The 27157-nt window shown below is 41.7% G+C and overlaps 1 protein-coding gene and 1 pseudogene across 1 annotated transcript in view; both read left to right on the plus strand.

Moving 5' to 3' along the window:
- Positions 1 to 27157, plus strand: part of KIF26B (kinesin family member 26B) — a 406845-nt gene that overhangs the window by 154175 nt on the left and 225513 nt on the right. The gene's annotated exons all lie outside the window — the stretch shown is intronic.
- LOC109446971 (heterogeneous nuclear ribonucleoprotein A3 pseudogene) lies at positions 12352 to 13608 on the plus strand (annotated as a pseudogene).

Here is a 27157-nt window from a genome sequence, read left to right on the forward strand (position 1 = left end):
GTATCCAGTGTTTGGTGGGTGGCCTTCCACTGTGATACAGGGACTCGGCTCCTCTGTCTAGCATGTCACCATTTTCCAGGGGCTCTAGACCTTGTACAACCAGCCGGGAAATGAGGGAAGAGAGAGAATGTGGAGGATCTCAGAGAGGGAGTTGGGGGGCCCCGCCTGGAAGGGGCATACCTAACTTCCATCTACATTCCAGTGGCAAGAATCCAGTCTTCTGGCCCCACCTTCCCTCCAGGGAGGCTAGGAAAGCCAATTGTTTTGTGCCCAAGAGAAAAACGAAATGAGTTGAGTGAACACAGAGCACAGTTTGTGTTATATGGGGCAAAAGTACAGGGAAACATGAAATGAGTTAAATGTGGCTGATAAAATTCCTGCTAACTTTTCTAGAGTGTGAGAGGGAATATAGATTGTTTCTCTTGATATCTTACAAGAAAGTGGGGAGCATGGGTCATTATCTTAAGAAGTTATTATTCTTGGACTGCCAAACTTTGCGTTTACTGGGTGCTTGGTAGCTTACAAAACAGAGTGCACACATCATTTTATTTAACCCCACAATAGGCCTGTGAGGGAAACAGGGCAGATGCTAGATCTTCCTTTCAATTTGGAAATTGAATGACCCGTGGCCACGCAGTTAGTGACAGAACCAGCACCAGCTCTCCCCCAGCAGGGGAAGGGGTTTCCCTACCACAGCTGCTTGCAACTTTCCCAGTGTACCCCAGAACAGTCTTCTATCCACATTTTTTCCAGATAATGGCTCCTTTTCAGATATGGCACACCAAAGAAAAGGACTCCTATTTTGACCTGCAGGGGTCTTAGCTGCCACTCTATTTTGGGGAGAAGTTTCTGGGTTGTGGATATAAATATATATAATGAAGAACTGGTGGCAGACACCCCGGGTGAGGTTTCAGAGTCTAATGCTTCATCATAACCATCTAGGGTCCAGGTCAGGAACAGAATAGCTTCTTTCCATTGGTGAATAACATACTTTTTTTGTTTGCCATTTTAAAGTATATTATTTTGAAAATTACAAAAAGTAGTACATGTTTGTTGTATAATAAATAACGTATGAAAAAGTTTAAATAAGACTTTAAAAATCAACATCACCTAGAACTCTGTAGCATTTGGGTATATTTCCTCCAAATACTTTACCACATAATTGATAAAATTGTGATTATGTTCTGTGATCTGCTTTTTGCTTAATATACTGGGTGCATTTTCCCATGCCAGTATATATTTTTCTAAAATATGATCTTTGATGGTGGCATAATATTCCATTATATAAATAGTATGCATTATATGCTTATGACCTAATTTATATAGCGAGCATCAATTAGTAGAGGTTAGGTTTTTGCTACTTTAAGTAAAATGCTCTGAAGCACATCTTTTTACACAGGTCATATTTTCAACACACCTATGGTTGTGCGAGCCACACACTCCTGTTACACAGACAACTCATATTTCACCATGTAGGGCCCCAATACCCGTAACACATACAGCCACTGCACAGCACTGGTGAGCAAGGGCAGAACTAGGAACCGGTGCTTTATATAAAATATTCAGTGTTGGGAACGTTTGTATGTGGTGGGGTGGGGGGGAAGCTGAAGATACTGTTGAATGGCAGCTGTGTTTGCCTGCTTAAAAAAGGAAGGTGAGGGGTTATTGGTGCATTTCTTTTATCTGTGCAATAATTCTTTCTGTTCCTTCTCTTCTTCCCCCACCTCAGATGAAAAAGAGTTATTAAGTTATTAAGCTCTAAGCAAGTGCCAGATGGTGCTAGGTGTTAGGTGGGGCTCCTGCTTGGGCTGGAAACCCAGATTTCTGTCCTGCTGTCCGTAGGGGAGGAGGCAGGTGACCTTTCCATTATAAGCCAGGGAAGTGAGTGCAAAGGTAGAGAGATGCCCAGACTGCTTTCAGGACACACAGAAGGGCCCACCATCCAGCCCGTGGGGCAAGGGTGGGTTGATGTGGCCAAAAGCCAGATAGAAAAATGATTCACTCAAGGCACCAACTTGAGATTGTCCTGGGTATATTTGATTGCTTCTTTCCAATTCCAGAACAGACTAATTCATACATTTCCCCTGAGTAATAGTTAAACGAATGAGAAGAAATCTCTCTGGGATAAAGGGATTTGGTGCCTGGCTGTGAATCAATGTCCCCGTGTCGTGACTATGTCATCTTGGCGCCCTGCGGTGGGGGCTCAGGGACTGGCCAGACTCAGTGTCTCCTGTTATGGACCTGTCCCTGCAGTAAGTATTCTGTAGTTCACAGTCGAGCGAGCTCGGCAGAGATGGTTGACTGCCCTGAAAGCTGACCTCACTTTTCCTGCTCACCCATACTCCCACTTCCCTCCCCGCAGAGCAGATGGTCCTCTGGATTAGTGCCAAAGCTGATCCCTGGGCAGAGAAGCATCTAGACTTTGTCACTACTGAGAGTTCTGCTCCACGCTCACGGCCCTCAGCCATTAGAAGTGAAGAAGAAGAGGACACAGTCGTTTTGCCATTTAAGTGCAGGGAGAATGACAACAACGAGGACAGGCTTTCCCAGAGTGAGCAGCGTGAAACCTCACGGGTGATAGAAAGGTCCCTCAGATCCCTCAGCTCCCCTCCCCCATTACCCACATCACTGTGTAACAGTCGTCAACTGTCTCCCAAAGAAAGACTTTCTTCTATTCACTTGCAGACATTTAACACAGTCTGTACACATATGTGGAAAGCAGAGAATGCTCTAGAACCTTCACTTGGCCACATGACTTTGGAAAGACATGTCTGCTCTACCGTTCTTTGTGATCCACCATAGGTTAATTACCTTTGTTGAATGGCAGCTGTGTTTGCCTGATTTACATTCACGATAGTGAATAAACTGTAGGAAAAACTGTACACAAGGCACTCAGAATCATAGAACGTTACTCTTCCAATCCAAAGTCACGAATCCAGCTCTGTAGGATGGTAACCATCTTTGTCATGAGGGTGGGAGATTTGGAGTCCGTCCTACCTCGGTCAAGTCCATGGCTCCACTAGTTGTTGAACCTCAGTTTAGTAGCTTAACATTTTAGTCTATTTCCTTACCGAAAAATTCCTACCTTATAAAATTATTATGGAGAGCAGTTAAGAAAAACATGAAACTATTTTATAAATTATAAGGCAGGGATACCAATATTAATTCTCTCTTTTGACCCCCTTGTTTGCCAGAGGGGAACTTCGAAGCTGAGAGATAGGAAGTTTCTTTTGTGCACAGTTTCCTGAGTCTTAGTTGGAGCTCTCCAGCCAGATTACAGACTCATTGAGAACATGAGTCCATTGCATTCTCATGTCCCTCACAGCACCTAACGTGCAAAAGTGGCCGCTCATTAGAGAAAGAAAGCTACAAGCTCAGGGGAACCCTAAAGTTGTTTCTCATGACTGGCTCTAGATTTAGGGAAAGCATTCCAGGCTAAAAGACCCATCCAGACCCCAAGATTTTTAGTGGAAACCACCAGTTTATTGGCTTCAAGCTAATCTTTAACCTGAAGTATCTTAATGATACTCAGGAAATGCTTGGATTCAATGAATAGAATCTGGATGGCATTTTGATGTCACACTCAATACAAGGGCACTTGAAAGGGTAGATGAACTGTATTTCATAGGATTTTGATACTTGTCAAGACAACTCAAGTAGAGGTTAGATTGATACGTAATAAATCCACAATGGATCTTTAATGTGTTAAAGTATTAATGTGCCTTCCTTGAGTTAAAGGAAAATATCTTTGGGAAAAATGATCCTGCTTTCTCCAAAAGCATCTGTTGGAATCCATGTCAGAGAGAATGAATCCTAGACTGAACTCTGGCTGAAGTCAGGTGGGCTTGTCTCCATTATGGCTTTGGAAATTAATTGTGCCTAGAAAGCACAGGCATTATGGGAGTTTCCATTTTAAGACATGACAAGAGGGATGCAGTGGCGGCACCAACCTGGAAACAAGCGAGGGTGGCTAAGCTGCGGTGCTTAGACCTGTCTTCAGAGGTCAGAGGCCTTGGGAGGATGCGGTGTGGGCCCTGGTGATGGACGATGTCCTAGTACCACATAAGAGGAAGGCGACACTCTGGGAGGCTGGCTCATGCTCCAGTACTCGGAGTTTATGATGGATTCATGGAACCCAGAAGCCCGTGTTCTAGTAGAGCTTGTGGCGGGGGACAAGGTCTATCTGTGCTCCTTCCTCCCTGGGCCATTTTTCAAGAAGGAGCCGGGGCAGGTGTTTGCAGTGGCTCGAGATGGGAGAATTCCCATTCAGGTTCATTGCCCAGCCATGTGTCCCCTGAAATATGCGAAGTGCCCTCCCTGGGCCAGACCTGGTGTCAGTTTGCTGCCCACTTGCTGCTGCTTCTGTTCAGCCAGAACAGTAGCAGAAAATGTCACAAATTATGACATAGGAAAGATTTTTTTTTTTTAGCATCATAGGGTTTTGTTTTCTCCTGTTTATAGATAGTCAAGGGAGTATTATTTATCTTTATGCTTTTTGACAAGCCATGAACACAAAAAAAGGAATCAGTTTGTATACTCAGTCATGCACAGAGCATTCCTCAAGGAAGTGGTGCTTGGGGTGACATTCCAAAGGGGTTGTCACATCGTATGGATATAGGCAAGGCCATGGTCTGAAGGGAATACCCAAACCTCATCAGGAAATTTCAAAAATATTTTGTATCTGGTCATTTACTTGGTGTGGTAGGTTGAGTAAGAGCCCCTGTCCCCTTTCCTCCAAAATATATTCATGTCTGGATCTCTGGAACCTGTGGATATATTACCTAACATAGTAAAAGGGCTTTGGCAGATGTAACTAAGTTACGGATTTTGAGATGGGGAGACCATCCTGGATTATCCGATGGGTCCACTGTAACCATGGGGTCCTTATGAGAGAAAGGCAGGAAGATCAGAGTCAGAGAGAGGCGATACAAGGATGGAAACAGAGATCAGAGAAGAGAGAAGATAGTCTACTGCTGGCTTTGAAGATGGAGGAAGGGGCCGCCTGCCAAGGAGTGCAGGTAGCCTCTAGAAGCTGGAAAAGTCAAGGAATCAGATTCTCTCCTAGAGCCTCCAGAAAACCAGCCCCGCAGACCCATTGTACACTTCTGACCTCTAGAACTTTACAGAATAGAAAATAAATAGAGAATGCATTTGCTGAATGTGTGGTTATCTGTTTCAGCAGCAATAGGAAACTAGTATACCTGGTAGCCTTTGGTAGCTGAAAAGCTTGGTAGGGGAAGCTGGATATGGTTTATAGACGGAGGGGTAGCTGTAGAAACCTGCAGTATGGCCAGGAACTTGGGTTTTTCGTCCCACATGACAAACTGCGTTAGCCTGTGGATCAGACAGCATATTAGCAAGTCAGATTATTTCATTTGGGTGCCTCCGCAGAATGAGAGGTTACTCATACTGCTCAGCCGGTTTTCAATTGTCTCAGATTTCCCTATTGTTATAGCATCATAATAACAAGCACACCGCAGCCCCTCTCCGTTGGTAGCTAGTAATTAGCATTATGTAAGTTGCTCATACTGTTGAAACTGCAGAAAACCTTCCAGGCAGGGAGTGTGGGGATGGAGATTCTTGACTGGAACATGTGCAAAAGGAAGCCCATCTTCTCTGTTGGATCTTCTGACCTATAAAATGGGCTTTCGCAGGACTGCTCCAGCAATCACTCTTAGTCATGAGGGTCGCGTGAATTTGGAAGCACTTGGAAAATTGTAGAGCAGAATGTGTTAGTCGGCCTCATTTTTTAATTTGGTCGGCAGAAGACAGCCACTGGAGGTTTTGGAGCCGGGCAATAGAACAATTTCCTTGCTTGATAGTAGGAATTCTCGACCTTGGCTGCACCCTAGTCACTTGGGAGCGTTTAAAAAATAGCAGTGCGTAAGCCACACCCCAGACTAATTCAATGAGAATAGTATCTGGGGGTGAGACCCAGGCCTTAGTTTGAATGGCCAGGGCCAAGAACTAGAGCTTTAAAGAAGAGTGTATCTGGCAGTGGTGTAATAATTATGGGGGAAGAGAGCAGTGAAGATAGATAGTTTGATTGATAAATAGATCTGTAAATAATAGACAGACAGACAGACAGAGGGTATACATGTTATTAGTTTCCTAGAGCTGCTATAACAAATGATTGCAAACTAGGCGGCCTCAAACAACACAAATTTATTTATTCTCTCACAGCCTGGAGGCTAAAAGTCCAAAGTCAAAGTGTTGGCAGGGCCGTGCTCTTCCCTCTGAGACTCTAGGGAAGAATCCTTCTTTGCCTCTTCCAGCTTCTGGTGGTCCGAGGTGTTCTTTGTCTTGTGCCTGCATCACTCCAATCTTTGCCTCTGTTGTCACGTGGCCTCTGTGTGTGTCACTTTGTGCTCTCTCTTATTATAAGGATACCTGTCATTGGGTTTAGGGTCTACCCTAATGCAGTATGATCTCATCTGAATCCTGAACTAATTACATCTAGAAAGACCCTATTTCCAAATAAGGTCACAGGTCCTGAGGTTCTGAGTGGACCTGAGTTTTGCGGGAGGGCAGATTCAACCCCTTACAGATAGATGATAGATAGATAGATAGATAGATAGATAGATAGATAGATAGATAGATAGATAGATAGATAGATGATAGATAGATTAGGATAGGTGGATGGAAGGTGAAGATGGCATTGAGGAGGTGAAGCATCCATGTTCCTTTCTTGCTGAACCACTTCTGAATACAGAGCAGGTACAAATGCTTACAGCTGGCCAGATGTGGAGGATTCCTCTTCACGTGCTTTAGTGGGAAAGAAATACAGGGAAGGGGAGAAGACTAAAAAGGGTAAAACAAAGAGACTGAAGAAAATGTCATACCCACAGACACACTTATACAGTCAGAGAACACCTCAACGGCCGACAAATCGAAAAAACTATTTACAGAGACAAGGTTGAATAATGAACTTACATACATGGTGTGTGTGTGTGTGTGTGTGTGTGTGTGTGTGTGTGTGTGAGATAACAGCATCCTCTTCAAAAGTTTAAAGTCAATTTGTGCTTTTACAGCCATAGGAATAAATGTAAGCAGCACTTCTTGGAATGCTACCTGGGGATAGGTCAATTTAAGGTGAGGGGCTAATCTGACTAGGGCTGAGTGGTTCCAGTTCTTTCTACCAAGCTGATAGTTTGGGTGAAATTGGTGGAATGGTTTGTATCTTTGGTTTGTTTTTTTTTTCTTTAGAAATATTTCTAGGACCCAGAAAGAGGTTAGAAGTAGTGGGGAAGGGGCTGTGTCCGTTCTAATGGTATTTTGTAGTTTCCTCTCCCTTTATTGTGTGGGTGGGTGGGTGGTAAGAGGTGGTGGGACTGCGGCTGTTATCTCCCAAGCATAAGGGCCTGACAGACCTCCCTCTCTAGTTCTCCAAGGCTGGGCTGGAGGGCGGAGCTGAGAATTATTGCCTGAGGGAGGGAGGTGAAGTCCTGGTCAGAGAGAAGATTCTCTAGATGTAGACTCTTCTCACACTTATCTTTTGTTTTAGACTGCTTCCCACATCCTCTCCCCTTTGCGTCATCCTCCCCAGTCCTGGGTTCCCCGGCAAAATATTTGCTTTCTTTATAGAGCCGAGGAAGAGAAGTAAGGAATACCCACTGCCCACAGTGAGCTGGCTAAGGGGATAATGACAGCTACTGTTTGTCTGGTTTTTTTTAATGATAAAGTACACAGATTGTTTTAGAAAGTCTGAGGCTGATACTTATCAATGATTTTATCGAAGTCTCCCACAATGAGACACTAGATGTTGGGTCACGCTAGATTGGCTGCCCCTGATCCAGAAATAGAAGTCCAGCTTCCTGCTTACTGTGTGACCTCTAGCTGCCTTCTTAACTGACACGGGTCTGTATTTTCTCCTCGGCACAGTGGAAAGTTGCAGAGCTGTTACAGGGATTATACAAGATACTGTATGGTGAATACTCAGCACGGTGTCTGACACATGGTAACACCTCAGTTAAGTGACATGAAGCTTGAGTGTCATCTTATTTGAGTCAACTCTGGTTCAAGACTGAACACTGAATGGAATCAGGACCCCTTTTGCAATGTAAGAACCAGTGGTAGAGGAAAAAGCAAGACAAAAGCAATAAAATGCAGATCAAGCACGTGAAACAAATGTTAGCCAGCACCTCAGAAAACGTCAGGCACCTCTACATACAACCAGAAACCACCTTTCCATGTGTGCCCCACATCTTAACATGAGAAGGTCAGATTCTAAGTACAATGACCTCATTTCACCAGTAGTGAATGCATCGATAAAATACTGGAAGGCCCATCGACCAATTTTCCTGCATATTTGCAGACCTTTATAAGGGAGGAGGGGAGGCAATATGGAGACTTGAATTATTTAATATTCTACAGGATGGTAGAGAGGTGGCATTTAAAATAATCCAAAATAGTAAAATCTCATTATTTTAGAGTTAATTTGAAATATCAAGCAATTTAGGCCTTGATCATGATTCTTATTGACCAAACACTTTGAAACTCAGGTCTTTCATTCTTGTTTTCCTTATTTATGGGAAAAAATATATTTTTATATTTTACATGCCTATGGTAAAATGTAATTGTAATACATTTGCTTTATTATTCACTTATAGCTTTATAAAATACAGATACTTCTTTTACAATTATTATATAAGTCTTCAATACATTGGAAAATTAGTCTCCTTCTTAACTATCCACCCCAGACATACCCCTAATTAATTTCAGTTTGAGATTTTACTGTGTTAACTGTCTTTAGCATGACAAATTAGCATACCTCTATCTTATAGAGGTATTTGTAAGGATTAGTTAATGAGTCATATATTTCATATGCCTAAATCATTCCCAGGGAGTCATTTAGGTGTTTAGGAAGGAAGTGTATTAGTCACCATTTAGAGGACTCTGGAGACCATTTAATGCATTACTGTGGCACCAGTGGCCTCAAAGAGTTAAAATGACCTTTCAGCAGCTGATCTGAGTGTCCAGGAATGACTGAGGCATGGGGAGAAAGAAGGGGCCGTATGAAAAGCAACCAGAGTAGAAGTCACATCTCTAACCAAGTCAATGACCAGGAGTTTTGCGATTACATAAGGAATCAGAGCCAATCTGACCGTTTCTGTCACCTGTAGCCAGGCTGCTTCCCGCGGTCCCTGTAGATGAGGCTGGGAAGAGTGGCACCAGTGGGAAGATGGACCCATTAGCCTGTTTGTGACATGCTCCCTTTTTGATAAAGCAAACAGACCTCAGGGACACCAAAGAAGCAAGACGGGAAGGCTGCCCCTGTGACTTCCACATGACAAACCGGGGCCCAGAAATGTCAAGTGACCTGGCCAAAGTCACTCAGCAAGGACATGCCACCGCTGGCATTCCAACACAGTGTCCTGCGTACTTGCCATGCCCCCCACCGTCTTGTGGAGGGAAAGGGGCCATTTTCTGGGGAGGACCACCCACAGCACTGTCTAATATTTCCTTACCTGATTCTGTCCCTAGGATTTCCAAGTTGGGTTTCACGTTGTATTGGTCTACACAGTAGGTAGAAATAACCGCCCTGTGTCCCATCATCTTACTGGGCAGTGGGGACGCTGGTGGGGACAGAGCTGGAGACAAAGATGAGCCAAAAAACCACAAAAAACTAAAAAGGCTTTGTTAGCAATGCTGCCATCTAGTGAGACATACTTTAGCTTACTTAAGAGGCTGACTTATAACAGGCCTAATATGCAGAATTTCATCACAAGTTATATACATTTCTCAAGATTGATGAAAGGAAACAGGGCCATTTCCTTATCAATACTGTGATCTTTTTAAAAATTAAATCGATCAGGGTGACATTGGTTAGTACCATGATACACATTTTGGGTGTACAATACTGTACTATGACATCTGTACACTGTTGTGTGCTCACCACCCAATGTGGTCTTGATTTAATAGAGTAATATGTGTTTAAATTCAGTACCTGAACACATATCCTTTAAAAAGGACCTTGTGGCCTGAACAGATCTTCAGTGAAAATGGAACTCGGTTTTGGCATAGTGGAAAGAACACCCAGGTCTGCATGTGACAGCTGGCTCACTGACTTGGTGGCTGAGTAACATTTCAACCACACAAAACCTCAGTATTCTCTTCTACGGTAGCTAAGCATCCCAAGTATATAGTATCCTACAATCGCTGTGACGATTAAGTTCATTCATTCTATAATATTTTTTTGAGTTCTAAGCACTGGATTTAAATGAAATATAATACCCCCACACACAAACACACACTTGCAGAATGAGATCCCAAACTGAGGAATTCTACGAAATCTACACAAGTGGCGTCCCGGTAGAGCCTGGCTCTCTGCCCTTTTTGCAGCCTAACAACACAGTTACAGGTGAGGTATGCCTACCTGGGACAGTGCACAGACCCCTGCAAAACAGTGGTGGGACTGGTGGCTTCAGACCCCTGAGGCAGCCCTTACATGTGAGTGCGCTATAGTTGGGGTTCCAGCACGCGTGTCACGATGCGTCGCAGGAACAGAGTCGTTTGGTGGGTCGCACTCTGTCGCCTTGAGATTCGTTTACAGCCCATTTCAGCTGAGATTGTGGATTGGAATTTTTGTTGAAGACAACGGTGTTTTTTTTTCTCTGAGGACAGATTGTACATTCTCATCTAAATGGCCTTTTTGATCGAATACAGATGGTTGGGGGAGTAACTGCCACGCTTAGGCTTGGTGGCCCCCTCCCTCCAAACACGTTGTTCGAATAGCCAGTGCTTAGTCAGAGTTTCGGAAACGGGACACTTTGAAGCAGCAACCCCTTTGTTGTGTCCATTAGGAGGTAAGAGAGGGACAGATAGTGGAGACATGAAAGTTCTTGCCCACAAATAATGAGTAGAAAAGACGAATGGTGATGGCTGATGCTTTCTGGAAAAAATGAGAACCAGAAGGTGCTGTTCTGTTGTAAGTATAGTGTAGAAGCTTTACTATTCTAGAAAAGGTCTGCAAATCCACGTGCTACTGAGGAGGTGACACACCAACTCGTTCCTGGATTTCAAAAACTTGCAGGGAATGTTTCTGCCATTGAAGTGGCATCTACCACTTATGTCATCGCCTTGAGCAGTCTCACCATCTGCAAAGAGAAAAAACTGAAGTCCCCTTCTGCTCTCAGCTTTGTCAGCCTGTGAGCAGACAGCTTTGAGCTTTTAACATTTCACATTCCCCTATCAGCGTGCTCATCCTTATCCGGTTTTGTTTTTTCTCCAAAGTTACCAAGTTCACTGTCTCTCTTTTTTTTTTTTTAATTTATTTTTTAAATTTATTGTGTACAATTCTGTATTACATCATCTATAAATCCCATTGTGTGTTCACCACCCAGAGTCAGTTCTCCTTCCATCACCATATATTTGATCCCCCTTACCCTCATCTCCCACCCCCAACCCCCTTACCCTCTGGTATCACTGTCTCTTAATTCTGGGAGCCATATGTGAATATCATCAATTTAGTGTCATGATAATAAAAATCATCATTATAGCTGACACTTAGTACTCAGTATGTGACAGGTGCTGTGCTCAGTGCTCTCTGTGTACTAATTCAGTTAAGTTTCACAACAGTCCAATGAAGTAAGCTGATCACTAGTCTCTTTCTAAAGATGAGGAAACTGGGGTATGAGTTCATGTAAATAGACACCACTTGCACAGAGGAATTGCACATTTTTGGACTCTGAAAAATTTAGTCAACAACTGTTTTATTGAGCATGTACTTAGTTATTTGTTAGACTCAAGCTCAGCAGCTAACATTTCTACAAGTTTATAACATAAGTTTGATGTTAATAGTTAATGATAAGGACCTTCTGGTTTTATCTGACTTTACATATTAAGCAAGTTCTAGCCTTTTGATTGTTCATATTTAGTTATATCGTCCCCAGTCTTCATTCGCCTCACCTCTCCCACACACACTTTTTCTTTTTCTTCCTTTTTTTAATTTTAAATTACGCAATCACCTCGTGAGATTTCTAAGGCCTAATTATTTAACTTGTAAATCATTCATACTCTCCCCCTCATTCAGTCCTTATATTCTGAATTTATCACAGTTTATTTTCATCTTTGAGAATGGGTGAGCAAAGGAAGTAAAAGGATTTACAATAAAAATTAGTTGATTCTATCATTAGTTTATACAAAAGGTTTAGCAGAAAACGCAATGAGAACTAAAACAGAGTAATTACAAAGAAAGTCACTTATTTAAACATTGCAAACTTTTTGACCTCTTTCTTCTAAGTAGCTGCTAACTTCTAACTATATAATAGGCTAAGCTGAAAAAGAACCAAGGGCCTCTTCGTCTCGGTCCCATATTGAACTCGAGTTGGAAGAGGTGAGTCCAGCCTCAAAATGGAGGTAAAACCGCTGCCCGGTGGCCCCTGGCCTGACTCCAGCCATCGCCGCTGCCGTGGGGGGGGGGGGGGGGAGGAGGCGTGATTCAAAGGAACCAGAGCAGTTGAGAAAACTGTTTATTGGTGATCTGAGCTTTGAAACTACAGATGATAGTTTAAGAGAACATTTTGAGAAATGGGGCACCCTCACGGATTGTGTGGTGATGAGAATTCCCCAAACAAAACCTTCCAGGGGCTTTGATTTTGTTACTTACTCTTGTGTTGAAGAGATGGATGCAGCAATGTGTGCTGGACCACACAGGTTGATGGGCGTGTAGTGGAAGCAAAGAGAGCTGTTTCTAGAGGATTCTGTAAAGCGTGGTGCCCATCTAACAGTGACGAAAATTTTTGTTGGTGGTATTAAAGAAGATACAGAAGAACATAATTTGAGAGACTGCTTTGAAAAGTATGGCAAGATTGAAACCATAGAAATTATGGAAGACAGGCAAGTGGGGAAAAAAGAGGATTTGCTTTTGTAACTTTTGGTGATCATAATACAGTTGATAAAATTGTTGTTCAGAAATACCACACTCTTAATAGGCATATTTGTGAAGTGAAAAAGGCCCTTTCTAAACAAGAAACACAGTCCGCTGGCTCACAAAGCGGTTATGGAGGTGGATCTGGAAACTTCACGGGTCACAGAGGAAACTTTGGAGGGAACTTTGGCCCCAGGAGAAAGAAACTTTGGTGGAAGAGGCTATGGTGGTGGAGGTGGCAGCAGAGGTAGTTATGCGGGAGGTGATGGTGGATGTAATGGATTTGGAGGTGACGGTGGCAACTATGGCGCTGGTCCTGGCTATTGCAGTAGAGGAGGCTATGGTGGTGGTGGACGGCCAGGATTTGGAAACCAAGGAGGTGGTGGATATGGCGGTGGCGGTGGAGGAAGATACGATGGTTACAATGAAGGGGGGAGTTTTGGCGGTAACTATGGTGGTGGTAGGAACTACAGTGATTTTGGAAATTATAGTGGATAACAACAATCAAATTATGGACCCATGAAGGGGGGCAGTTTTGGTGGAAGAATCTCGTGCAGTCCCTGTGGTGGTGGCTATGGATCTGGTGGTGGAAATGGTGGATATGGTAGCAGAAGGTTCAAAAACTCAGCAGAAAAGGGCTACAGTTCTTAGCAGGAGAGAGAGCGAGGAGTTGTCAGGAAAGCTGCAGGTTACTTTGAGACAGTTGCCCCAAATGCATTCGAGGGACTGAAAATCTGCCACAGAAGGAACGATGATCCACAGTCAGAAAAGTTACTGCAGCTTCAACAGGAAACCCTTCTTTTTTTTAAAAATTTATTTTTTAAATTTATTGGGGTGATAATTGTTAGTAAAATTACATAGATTTCAGGTGTACAATTCTGTATTACATCATCTATAAATCCCATTGTGTGTTCACCACCCAGAGTCAGTTCTCCTTCCATCATCATATATGTGATCCCCCTTACCTTCATCTCCCACCAGGAAACCTTCTTGTTCAGGACTGTCATAGCCACAGTTTGCAAGAAGTGCAGCTATTGATTAATGCAATGTAGTGTCGATTAGCTGTACATTCCTGAGGTCTTTTATCTGTTGTAGCTTTGTCTTTCTCTTTTTCTTTTCATTACATCAGGTATATTGCCCTGTGAATTGTGGTAGTGGTACCAGGAATAAAAAATTAAGGAATTTTTAACTTTTCAAAAAAAGAAAAAGAAAAAGAACCAAGTACTTGGGGTTCATTGGTGTAAATGTATAAATTTCAGTAACTATTCATTACACGTTTTATAAAGTATGTGCCACTAGCATAATATCTATATAAACATCATCCACCGAATACATATATACTGTAATATAATGCCTATTATAACGCCTATTAGAACCAAGCATTTAAACTTTCTAGAGCGCTGTTGCACCGTAACACTGTTGTTACTATTAGGAGGGCAATCTGGGGAAAGGATTACAAGCTGGAAAGAAGAGCAGACACGTAAAGGCACAGAGATGTCATGAGGATGGTGTGTTGGGAACCGGAGAAGAAGCAGAGGATGAAGGTAGCCATTGAAAACAGGCAAAGCATGGGTTTTATCCGGAGCTGTGTACGCGGCCCCTGGAATTAGGGATGAGCGACCCTGTGGAGATCTGACTCAGCTGGGGAGTGGGGAGCGTGCTGCTGCCCACGGGGCGAGAGAGGGACGCAGGCAGATAGATCACTGGTCTGGGAGGTGGAGGCCTGGCGGAAGGCACCTGCAGAGGGCACGGGGGAGGAATGACAGGCCTCACCGAAATTCCGAATAAAGCCCAAAGGCCTTGAGAATCGGTGGGTTGTGGGACAAAGACGAGGATCGTTGAGGATGACACCCTGGCTTCTGTGTTGGGTTCCACGTGGGTGGTGGGCTGTCAGCTAGTTCAGGGAGGACGTGAAGGGGAGGCTGAGGGAAGAGGGAAGGAAAGAGTTCCGTATGGAACATGAAGGCTCTGGGATGTCTGCGGGGCCTGCGGTCCAGAGGCAGATGCGATGAGAGCCGGGAGGGTTAGGGGCGAGGCTGCCCTAAGTATTGGGCACAGATGAGGCTGAGGGAGTAAGAGAAGCAGGAGTTGCTTGGGCAGGTAATTCTCCCAGAACCAGGTCTCTGGCTCTAGTCCAGGGTCTTCTCCACCGTGTCATTCTGTCTTGTCAACACCTAGACATGAAAAACAGCATCACTGTGTTATAACCACTCTATATAAAGTCATCCAGTCAGTAAACAGGTTTTGATGAGGCACCGGGCGAGTTCCTGGTTCTAGGAAGCACAGCGCTTTGGACACTTGAGGAGGGCTTTGCCTGTTCTCACTGTGTAGGAAGTCAGTGGGGCATGGTGGGCCGTTCTAATCCCCTCTCCTTCACTCTGGGGAATGTGTGTATGGGGGTGAGGGAGGGCATCCAATGGCACAGTGGCTCCTGTGCCCTTGAGGGGCATGAGCTATGACCCAGGCTACTGGGCGGTGGGCAAAGGGGGCTTCTGCTGCTCAGCTGGCTGGTCGCTATGGGAGAGAACTCTGACCCCCCCACAAGCAGAAGGATCGTGCCCTACCCTTCACCCTGTGCTTGGTGTCACAAACACTGCCAGGGTCGTAGGGACCCCACTAACCTGGCTCAGGCCTGTCTGAGCACCATTTCCACCTGTAAACACCCTCCTTTTTTAAAGCTACCCATTGATAAGATAAGTGATGAGTAACTGCATCAGCTTAACCTATGACAAAGGTCGCTACTCATTTTGTCACTCTCTGTTCCTGGGACGAGAAAAACAGTTCAGGTGAGGAATATATTCAAGTCAGCATGTCTGTTTGTTCAGTGTTTTGAGACGCTCACAGTATGCCAGGTGTGAGGTACTGGGAAGTAAATATGAGAGAGGCTTCGTCCCTCTCATCAGGGCTCTCCCTGAGCACAGCTCTCTGGTGTGGGTCAGACTGGGGTCAGTGCCGGGGCAGAAGCACAGACGCCATGCTGGGGGAAAGCAGGGTGGAAGCCGGCTAGGAATTCCATCCAGGTATCAGGGAAAATGCATCTTAATATTGGTGATTTACGTAGCTATGAATTAGATGAACTGTTTATCTGAGCAGTAATCCGGAGATAAATAATAAATATTGTATTAGTGGGTGAAGTAGAGGCTGTATTAGCCAGCCTAGCTCTTGATTCCACCTTTAAAAAAAAAAAATCTTTGTGCCTCCCTTGTAAGGCATGCATGGTAGCAGCAGCAGGCAGGGCTGCCCTGACACCTCCCCAAAGGGTAACTCCATCGCTATGGACCGTGCAGGTTGGGCAGGAGGGGACGCAACGGAGACTCAGGTCATCCCACTTTTCTCCCTCATCTGCTTCACTCAACTGATGGTCACTCACCCAGGAAATGTTCAGAGTCCTGGGATGCATTGCCAGCTTTGGGCTAATAGGTACATACAGTTTTGAGGCCGAAGTAGGCCATTTGGAAACCTTGATTCGAAGGCCCTTTGGGTCCACGTCTTCCCCTTTAGAAACTGCACAGTGATCTATTACGTCTCTCCTGGTGACTCTTCTCTATGAGACTGGAGGTGTTTCCGGTATTGACACGGAAACTATTGTTCTGGCAATAACGGTCACATTTAGTATTTGGTGAGAATTCACCTTCCAGGAGAAAGGCCCATGACACGGACATTTTAGTGGTTTTGTTGTACTATAAGGAAACCACTTTCTAAGATTAACATAATAACTTTCTGTCTGGATTGATTTTTTTTTTTTTTTTTTAAGGAGCAGAAAAGTATATAAAGTAGCTCAGACTGAAAATATTTCTCCTTGAAAAATGAGTCTAAAACGACTATTAGAATTACTCGTAATTACTGATGAAAAAATGGCTACTTTGAATGCCTAGTCACGTAAATGTCAGAGTCCCGATTTGCTCTTTTTCTCTTCTGCCTTGCACATATGATGCTCGTAGCATTTCACTCCGTGTTTGAAAACTGCCAAGATAATGACTGATAATTAATCTGGTCCAATGTATTTCCACCATAAACAGGAGCATGACTGAGTAGGTCCGTCGTTCCTACATCTGTCTCCCACCTTCCCTAGAGAGAAGTGAAGCTAAATCATCGTGGAAGCTAGTACCTAGATGTACTTCCTGGGAGAAAGGGATAGCAGTCCTCTTCTCATATCCCTTTCTTCACTGTGATAAATCTGACCTTTAAATTTGGTTTGTCTAGGATTGCATTTCTATTAGGAATGCTGCTCTAAGTCTGTGTATATCCTAAAAGGGAAGATACTCAATCCATGGGTTGGTTCTGAACCTTGGACCTGCCCCATAGAGAAGCCACTGTGGGGTTCCAAGTGAGCTCACGTCACCCATATGCCTGTCTCCTACAAGGTGACTCTGAAACAGTAGCATTGCAGATGACAGGCAGTGGTACTGAGGCTGATAGAGCCACCCCTAAGTCAGCAAGAAAGCTTATTCCAGGGGATGTCATTCCCTCTTGGATGGGGGTGAGGGGGTCAGTTTTTGTTACATCTAGTGCTTAATAATTCCCTATGTCCACTCTCAGAAAAGCTCTTCTTCATGCACACACATTCACACATGCACACAAACACGCAACTCCTGGCGCAACTGGAAAAAGTTATAATTTATCTACCGTTATGACTACAGTTGGCTGACAAAGAGCTGTAACATACATTAAGTCAACATTAAAAATGAGATTACATTTCAGGCTCACTGTACATAATCATGTTTATCTTTTGAAGGGTTATTCTAATCCCTTGAATATTTGAGGCAGTAAATTAGGTCTTAGAAGGATGCTTAAGTTACGATGTTTTAATTTTTAAAAAGTTGTTTTTTTATTTTGTTTTATTAGTTTTAAAAATCAAACTTACACATGCACGTAAGTTAAAGACTTCCATCATTTGCCAAGACTTGATATGAAAGACACCAGTCCACCGCTGGGAATGTGGTGAATGTTTCCTGCTTTCCAGAGTCTTATTAATATTTATTACCGTATCATACAATTCTTACATTGCTACTATTTGATTTATTTAGTTTTAGATTACCTATTACAGCTGTTCTCAAAGTGTACTCCGTGGACCATTGGCATCCCCCAGACCCTGTCATTGGGTCCATGAGATCAAAACTCTTTTTATGTAATACTCAGACTTCCTTCCTTCCTTCTTTCCTTCCTTCCTCCCTCCTTCCTTCCTTCCTTCCTCCCCTCCCTTTTCCTCCCCTTTCCTTTCCCCCTCCGTCCCTCCCTTCCTTCCTTTCTTTTTACTGTGTTGATATTTGCTCTGATGGTGCAAAGGCAACAATGGATGAAACTGCTGACATGTTTGTACGAATCAAGGTGGTGCCGGCAAACTATACTAGTTGTTGCATGCTTCATCACCACCCACTTAGAGTTTTTTTAAAAGTACATTTCCACTTAAGAATGTCCTTGATGAAGCAATAAAAAAGATTAATTGTATTAAATCTAGAAATGTGTGTTGAAACGTGAGGTACTTAAGTGGCGTATGATGGTTGTCTCAGGGAAAAGCACTGTGACGGTGTCCGTGATGCAGGTTGCTGGCCTTTTTTTTTTTTAATCCCCATGAAATACATTTTTACGTGAAGGAATAACTGACAGACAAACCATGGTTATTCAGGCTTGAGAATTTTGCAGACATTTTCTCAAAAATGAGTGTAAGAGCTTGCCACTTGGAGGAAACCAACAGACAGGGTAGGTTCACCAATGACAAAATTTGAGCTTTCAGTTGAAGGCTCAAATTTTGGAAAACTTGATTCTGCCACAATAAACCTGAAAGCTTCCCAACACTTAAAGACTTTTCTGATCAGGTTAGTGTTGGTATTAACAAATGTGATTTTTTTGATATTGTATAATGGAACATATCAACATTTGGAAGTGATGCAAAACTCAGTAAACCAATATTTTCCAAATGACCTATGCTTTATGTTACAGACTCTTGTAGCATAATAGCTATTCAAAGCGCAATGTAGCCTAATGGATTTTAGTACAACAGAATACTAAATGTTTATTAATGTAGTTTCAGATTGCTAATATCAATGAAACATTAAGAAACCACCACTTGTCAATTTTTAGTATAGTATTAAAGAAGAATGTCCACAATTATCTGAAAAAGCTATTTAAACATTCCTCCATTTAGTATACATCTGTATGAGGCCCCATTTTCTCCATATATTCAGCTGACACAACGTATCCAGACACACAACTGAAACAACATAAGCCAGGCATTAAAGAGATTTATGAAAATGTAAAATAAAGTCAATCTTCTGATTAAATTTTTTATTTGGGAAAATAAATATATTTCATAAAATATGTTATGTATGCCAAAATATAATGAGCTTATTGTTATTTTAAAAGAAAAGAAATAAAATTTACTTTAAAATAAATAAATACATACATATTTTAAGTTTTAGTTTCATTTCTAAAATGGTGAATATGGGTAGATTTAAGACAGTGCAATCAGTCCAGGCTAATGCAGGTCATGGGGATCTGGGAAAAAAAATTCTTAAATAAGATATAATGATCATTAGAGTTAATATGTTTGAACATTTTGAGGGCAGAGTTACGGACCATGGAGGAAGAGTCTGATGTTGAATTGGTGATAAATACGCAGAAAACTAAGCAAATTGAAAAACAAAAATATTGTACAAGAAAGGAAAGACTCTTTGAGGTCCTCAATAATTTTAACATTGTAAAATGTTCCTGAAACTGACAAGTTTGAGAATCACTGACCTATTGCCTAACTCTTGGGAACATGAAGATTTAATTCTTTTACCACCACCAACCCCCACCCCCACACCACATCCTATATACTCACTTCTTGTCTTCCTATTGCTCCAATAATTTGTCATAATTTTGGTTTGATCAATATCCAGTATTATTATGACTATGCAAAGGCTATATACCGTGTTTCACTGAAAATAAGACTAGGTCTTATACTGTACTTCCCCCAAAACAAGACCGGGTTTTATATTAAGTTTTGCTCCAAAAGTTGCATTAGGGCTTATTTTCAGGGGATGTCTTGTTTATTCATGTACAACAATCTACATTTATTCAAATACAATCATGTCGTCTTCTTCTGGAACATCGTCATAATGTATTAAGTGCGTCCATCTGGCTGACGATCTTAACTGGGGCTTATTTTTGGGGTAGGTCTTACTTTCGGGGAAACATGGTATAGAGGTACTGCTATGACTTTATAAAAGCTGTTTCCAGCTGAACTATATAACTGGTGACTTTTTCTTAACTTGAAGTGTGCAAGAGAGGTAAACTTTTTGATACCTTGCATTTGAAATATCTCTATTCTTTCTTGACATGTGATTAATAATTTTTGGCTGGGGAAAGTAGAGGTCTAGGATGGAAGTCATTTTCCCTCAGCATTTTAAAGGCATTTCTTTAATGGCCTTTTAGCTTCCAGTGTTAATGTTGAAAAGTCTGAATCTTGATCATTTATATAAAACATTTCTTGTCTATGTCTCTCTCTCTCTCAGAAGCCCTTTGTCTCTAGTGTTGTGAAATTTCACAGGGATGTGAAATTTGGTGTGGATCTAACGTTACCCGCGGTTCTGGCCCTTTGTGGGCTTTCAATCTCCAACCTCATGTCAACCTATTCTAGGAAATTTTCTTCAATTATTTCTTTGATAGTTTTCTCCACCTCTATTTTCTTTATTTATTCTTTCTGGAACTCTTATTATTTGGTTGTATGGTCTGGTTTAGAAAAAATTTTAACCTTTGCTTTCCTATTTGCCAAACTCTTTTTCATTTTCCTGGAAGATTTCTTCAACTTTATCTTACTTTTTTAACTTTCTATTAAGGTTTTAATTTTTGTTGTTATATTTTCAATTTCCAAGAGCTTCCTTTGTTGTTATTGTTCTTTTCTAAATTTTCCTTTTTAAAATGGCATTCTGTTCTTACCTGGTGGATGAAACATTTGCATTCATCTCTCTGAGAATGTTATTGATAGTGGGTTTTATTTTGTTCTGTTTTAGTTTTATTTTTCCTGCATAGTCTCTCTCTCCTAAGATGGCCTTTTGTTGTTGTTGTTGTTTGTGTTTGTTTTCTCTATTGTATTAGATGCTTTTCTTGAATATTTGGTGATCGTTGGCTGACTAATCATATTTATAAGGCACAAAATAGCCGAATGGAGGAGCATGGGAGGGTCTTACCTGGAGGAGCCATTTTAAAAACTTCTGTAGTTCTTTTCTTTAGGGTTGTTTAGATCCCCCAGAAAAGACTCTTCTAGCCTGGTGGCTGTAAATTTTAGCTGCTAGTTGTGTGGGAGTTGAGGAGAAGAAAGCAAGGGAGATCTCAAATTCAGTATGTAAACGTCGAATGATTGTTCCTTATCAGTTCCCTTCTCCTAACTCCTTGGTGGCTTCTAGTCTAGAGACCCTGGGTTTTGTCCTCTCAGAAAATAAACCTTTAGACTCTACAAGCAGGGGGGAGGTGTAATCACCTGTTCTATTTTCTTTGGCCTTGTGAGTTCATACCCTCTTAAATATCCTTTACTGTCATTTTATTAAGATTTCAGGAAAGAGCAGTGCTAAATGCATGTATTTAACCCACCATCTTTAACCTGAAGTTTAAGAAAGAAAAACATTTAGAAAGCATGAAAAACACCTTTAAGGTATTTTCTTCGTAGGTGAAATTGCTAATAGGAAGAAGCATTTGCTACTTCTTGAACAAGTTTTTCTTTTTTTTCCTTAATTTACCCATATCTTCAATGTTATAGACCTAATAGAAAAGGAAGCAGTTTGATTTTGGTTCCAACCTTGAGCAATCAAATGTAATATCAGGTTCCAACTCCAATGGACCTGGGCACATGTATATGTTGAAGATAAAGTCACTATTGGGGTGTCTTAAGGACGCTCTGGGTTTCCAGGATGGAATCTTCTATGATCTTGATACACTTGACTTGGTCCATATATAGTCTATTCTCTTTGCTCCTTTTCCATTTCCGGAAATGGCTCAAGTTATGAATTAAATTTAAAAGATAAGTTGAGTGGTGGTAGAGGGGATACAAAGTAAGGAAGATATGGAATTTCTCTGTTCACTGAGGAGCAAACCAGGTGCAAGTAGACCTTCTTGGAGAACACCACCTGGGAACAAGCCCTGTGATCCAGCGGTTGTTGGCATCCATGCCTATGCCTTCCACTGTGGGAGTATTTACACCTGAGAAATTTTTCTGGAAAGCTGGTTTTTAAATCTTTACCAGCCTACCCTGCCTAGACCTGACATTACTCTCAGGGCATCCTGATCACCCCCAAAACTTCAGAATTATGTCATTATATGAGGTCGGACAATTAAGTACATGAACTCATTCTAGAAAAAGTGCTACACACCTCATTGCTGAATATCATTAAGGTCACCTTCGAAGTACTCCCCTTGGGAAGCTGTGCACTGATGCTAGAAGCTAGTCCACCCTTCAAAGCGATTTTGGAACTGTTTTTCTGGAATCACCATCAGAGCTGTCAACATATTACCCTTGATGTCCTGAATGTCATCAAAATGTCTTCCTTTCAATATTTCCTTTCTCTTCGGGTAAAGAAATAAGTCATTGGGGGCCAGATCAGGTGAGTAAGGAGGGTGTTCCAATACAGTTATTTGTTTACTGGCTAAAAACTCCCTCACAGACAGTGCCGTGTGAGCTGGTGCATTGTCGTGATGCAAGAGCCATGAATTGTTGGTGAAAAGTTCAGGTCGTCTAACTTTTCCACACAGCCTTTTCAGCACTTCCAAATAGTAAACTTAGTTAACTGTTTGTCCAGTTGGTATAAATTCATAGTGAATAATCCCTCTGATATCAAAAAAGGTTAGCCACATTGGTGCAACAAGTTTGCGAATGTAATTGTCTGACCTCATGTTTACATGACATGACATTGTATTTACTCACCACACTGTGGCCCAGGGAGGCTAAGGGATACAGTGGGCAAAGTACCAAATTTGGAAGCAGGTAGCTTGACATTTAGATCTTTCCATGGCTACTTCTAGCTCCGTGACCTTGGCAAACTTCTTTGAGCATCAGCCTCAGTTTCTGAATCTGTAGAACAGGAGAAATAGTTTCCATCTAGAGGGATTGTTGTAAAAATGAACAACTGTGACAATGTCCTCTCCCAAAAATATGTCCTACAGAAGGCCCTGGCTTTATGGGTAGAGACCTCTGTGGCCTGTTTCTGTATTTCAGCAGGGTTGTGACATCTTTGGTTAGGATCCTTATTTTTATAAAAAAATACAAACTTTACCTTTTGTTTATGTGGTCCCCAAAACTTATGAAGCCACTTAATCAAGGATAGAGGACCAGTGTTCTTCAGACTCACTCAAGAGAGTGTAATTTCAAACTTCCTTCTCTGCTCCAAACCCCAGAGGGAGAGAAGTTTGGTTAAGGGTCAGTAATTTAGATTACGGCTAACAAATTATCTAGCTAGTCTAAGTTACATCCTGGAGTAAGGTTAAAATACTGAAGAAGATATTTACGTGTTTGGACCAAACCACCCACTCTGGATTGTGTCTTGACCTTTTACCTTCAAGCTTCAATCGGACATTACTGTAAGAAATAAATGTTTTAATTTCGCTTCATTCAGTATTTGCTGTGAATTATTTTTTTAATTAAATTTATTGGGGTGATAATGGTTAGTAAAATTACATAGGTTTCAAGTGTATGATTCTATAATACATCATCTATATATCACATTGTGTGTTCACCACCCAGAGTCAGTTCTCCTTTCATCACCATATATTTGATTGTGAATTTTGAGTAGAGACACTGACTATCCATTACACGGCTCAATTTCTCCAGTTTCCCTACTCAAGATATCTGTCCTTGACACAGGGAATAACCTTGTCTTTTCTGAGTAACTGGTCTATTTCATCCTCTTATGACAAAGCTGTAAAATTCATAATGTCTCCCTAGTCTCTTTGCACCAGGAACTTTAAGATTAAGCTTTAAAATCAGTCATAAGAACTATGTAGACTTTGTTTGGCATGTTAGACCTCTCCTCTAGACCTTGTATTCCTCACGATCATATCTATTTTATTCCATTGTATTTGCCCTATTTAAAAATGATAAGTCCTTTTGGAAATAAGTCGTGAATGAGTGAAGGAAGGTCTGTGACAGTAACTAGGCTAGTGTTTTATGAACTGCGTAGTATGAGTCTTGGTTATGGAAATTGGGAGATTTTAGGCTGCACAATAGAAGACAGAGGGGAACATGAAAGTGTCTTCAAATGCTTGAGATGCTGCATTTTGGAAGAGGCAGTGAATGTGGTTTTTGTTCCTCCTGAGGATAGAATAAGAGACAGTGCAGGTTATCCATTAATTGACTGATTTATTTCCAAACTAACCCTTGTGTGCCTGCTGTCAGGCACTGTGGAGGGGGTCCCACTGAGAAAACAAGGCTCATGCTCTCACATTCTTCCATTTTTGGGAAGTAGTTTTTGGTTGACTGCAAAGGAGAACTTTCTAACAGTCAAGAGCTATCCGTCCAATAGTGGTGTATTGCCTCGCAAAGTGGGGCGCCTCCTCTGTTTGGAGGATCCTCCCAAAAGACTGAATGACCCAGTACCCTGAAAAGTACTCCTGCATCAGGAGAGAGGGAGGATTTGTTGACCTCTAAGATTTGGCCATGCTCTGCCATGGTTCTCTTTTCCTTGGAAGTTTTGGTGTTAAACTGAAGGATTAGGTCATTTCAAAGTTAAGTGGGTGTTCCGGCTGTGGGAAGGGAGAAGGCAGCAAAAATGCCTTCCTGAACCAGTTCCTTTATTCTGTGACCCAGGCGGTTCCCACAGGAACCTCAACCCTCCATCATCATGGCTGCTGGTGGCAGCAGTGTTGGCATCCAGGATTCCGAGGAGCCTGTTATCTCCTATGGGGAGTCTTATCAGCTTTCCGAGTCACTGTGAGTGAGGGTTGTTTTAACCATTGACGGAGACTCTTGTATCTCTCTGCATGGGACAGACCCCTGCTTAATACTGAGACCCAGCGACCGAAGCCCATGCTTCTTTCTATGGAGAAGTCGGGAAGAAGGACAGGAAGAGCCAGGGGTGGGTTGAGGAGAGGTGAGCTCCTTACCAGATGTGAGCTAGGTCGTCACTTCACATCTCGCTGTGGAAATAAGCAGGAACAAGGGGTTGCCCAGTGCAAATGCCTAAAAGAAAAATTCGACTCAGAAGAATACCCCCCCCACCGTATTTATTTACTCTTAAAGGAATTAGAATTATTTTTGAAATAACTTTTAATTTACAGAATAGTTGCAAGAATAAAAACAATACAAAGGACATCCCTATTCGCAATACCCAGATTAACTATTGTTCACTATTTTTTTTCTTCCGAACCATTTGAGAGCAAGATGCATATACTATGAAACTTTATGCCTAAATACTTCCCAGGAGATGGGGTATTCTTTTGTATAGCCAGAGTACAGTTCCCAACTTCAGTAAAATTAACATTGATGAATGACTTTAATCTACCATCCACTGTATGTTCCAATTTTTCTTCAATTGACCCAGTAATGTCCTTTAGAGCATTGTTTTCCCTCCAGTACAAGGTTCTGTCTAGGATTAGGTTGCAATTAGTTGTCATGTTGGCTTTTTCTAAACTTTCAGATAAAAACGCTTCTATTTTTCTAAAGTGAGCATATATTTCACTTAGTACTATCCTTTCAGTCACTTGAAAACCACGGCTAGATTCTCTGGACTCGAGAAGCACTCCCACTCTATAGAAAACGTCTTCACGTGTGGGGTGGTAGAGATAGGAGGTAAAGAACTTTGGGTGTGCCTTTTATACATGGTTGGGTTTTCTTTATTTGCTTTAAAACACATAAAAGCAGATGAGAGACTTGGAGATATTTCTCAAATTCCCCTATTGTCAATCCGACTTACTGCCAAGAGGTCTTTCCTTTGCCTGTGAGGAGAGAAAAAAAGATTATTTGAAGATTCTTTGTTTTATCTTGAAACAACACAGTCTTGCGAATCTCGAAACAGAAAAAAAAAATACCTTCGCATTTACTTGAAGCCCTTATCTCAGCACTTTCATGCATTGTACGAATCGACAGCAGCAACACACGTGATAATTAAGCATTTCTATGCATGCAGTGCTTTGGTTAGCTCAGCAAAGGGTATATTCAGCAATTCTGGTCTCTGCCCCTGCGAACAACTTGCTTAACCTGCATCAATATGCATTATTATAATAAATATAATCACACAGCAAATAAGAAACATGCCTAACACTCCTAAGACATAACATAGCCTGAGAATTATTGGGGTGATTTTCCAGAGGGCAACATTTAATCCCAGAGAAACTACAGAATTTGCCAAAACTTATTTTGAAAAAAATCAAAGCTATGATAATAATGTTTTGGTTTCATCCTTTGCTTTCAAAATGCCCTATATGAATGTCTTCTTTTGTGTCTATTCTAAGAAACAGAGGGATGGTAAAAAAAAAAAAAATAATAGACGATACTGTTTGTTTGTTTGTTTGTTTGTTTGTTTTATAAAAGGTTACAAAAATCTGTATATAGCTTCTTTGGGGGAAAAAAGTTCAGTAGAAAATTCAGCTCCTCATTTTCCAAGGGTGCAGTTTTATACAGAAGAGACTTTACTGCGGTCTTTTTGTGAGAGGTTGCAGAGTCTCTGAGGGCTGAGATGGTCAGATTGGCTGTACTTTCTAAGTTACCTCTGATAACTCCTGACAGGTATTTTTTTTTTTTTTTGGCTGCCCTAAGTGTGTCTCCTTTTCACCTAGTTTACTTTACCATTGCCTATTTTACTGCGAATTATAGACAGAAAAAAAAATTGGACTTTAAAAATGACATATAATTTTAATATTTTCTGAGTTACCGTATCTCCTGAGTTTATAGTAGTATCTGACTCATAGTATCTCGTAACTGGCATCTAGTTTATAGTATCTAGTTTATAGCACCTAGTTTATAGTGTGTAGTTTATAACCTGGAGGAGGTATGCCCACAGGGTACAAAGCAGTCACAGAAATAATGAAATTACTCTGAAGTTACCTTCTCCTTGGCTCGTTGAGGATTCTCTTGACTCTTGCCATCCAACCATGACAGCCATTGGCCACATGTGGCTCTGAAACATTGCAGCTGTGGCTAGTCTGAATGGAATTATGCTGTATGTAAAATATGCATTAGATTCCTAAGACTTAGTCCATGAAAAAAGAATGCAAAATATTTCATTATAATTTTTTAAAGATTGATTACATGTTGAAATGATAATATTTTGGATACACTGGGCTAAACAAAATATATTAAAAAAATTAATTTTTCCTGTTTCA

The sequence above is a fragment of the Rhinolophus sinicus genome, chromosome 6 (assembly GCF_057876585.1).
Source record: "Rhinolophus sinicus isolate RSI-liver-muscle chromosome 6, RSI-T2T, whole genome shotgun sequence".
Classification (NCBI taxonomy): Eukaryota; Metazoa; Chordata; class Mammalia; order Chiroptera; family Rhinolophidae; genus Rhinolophus; species Rhinolophus sinicus.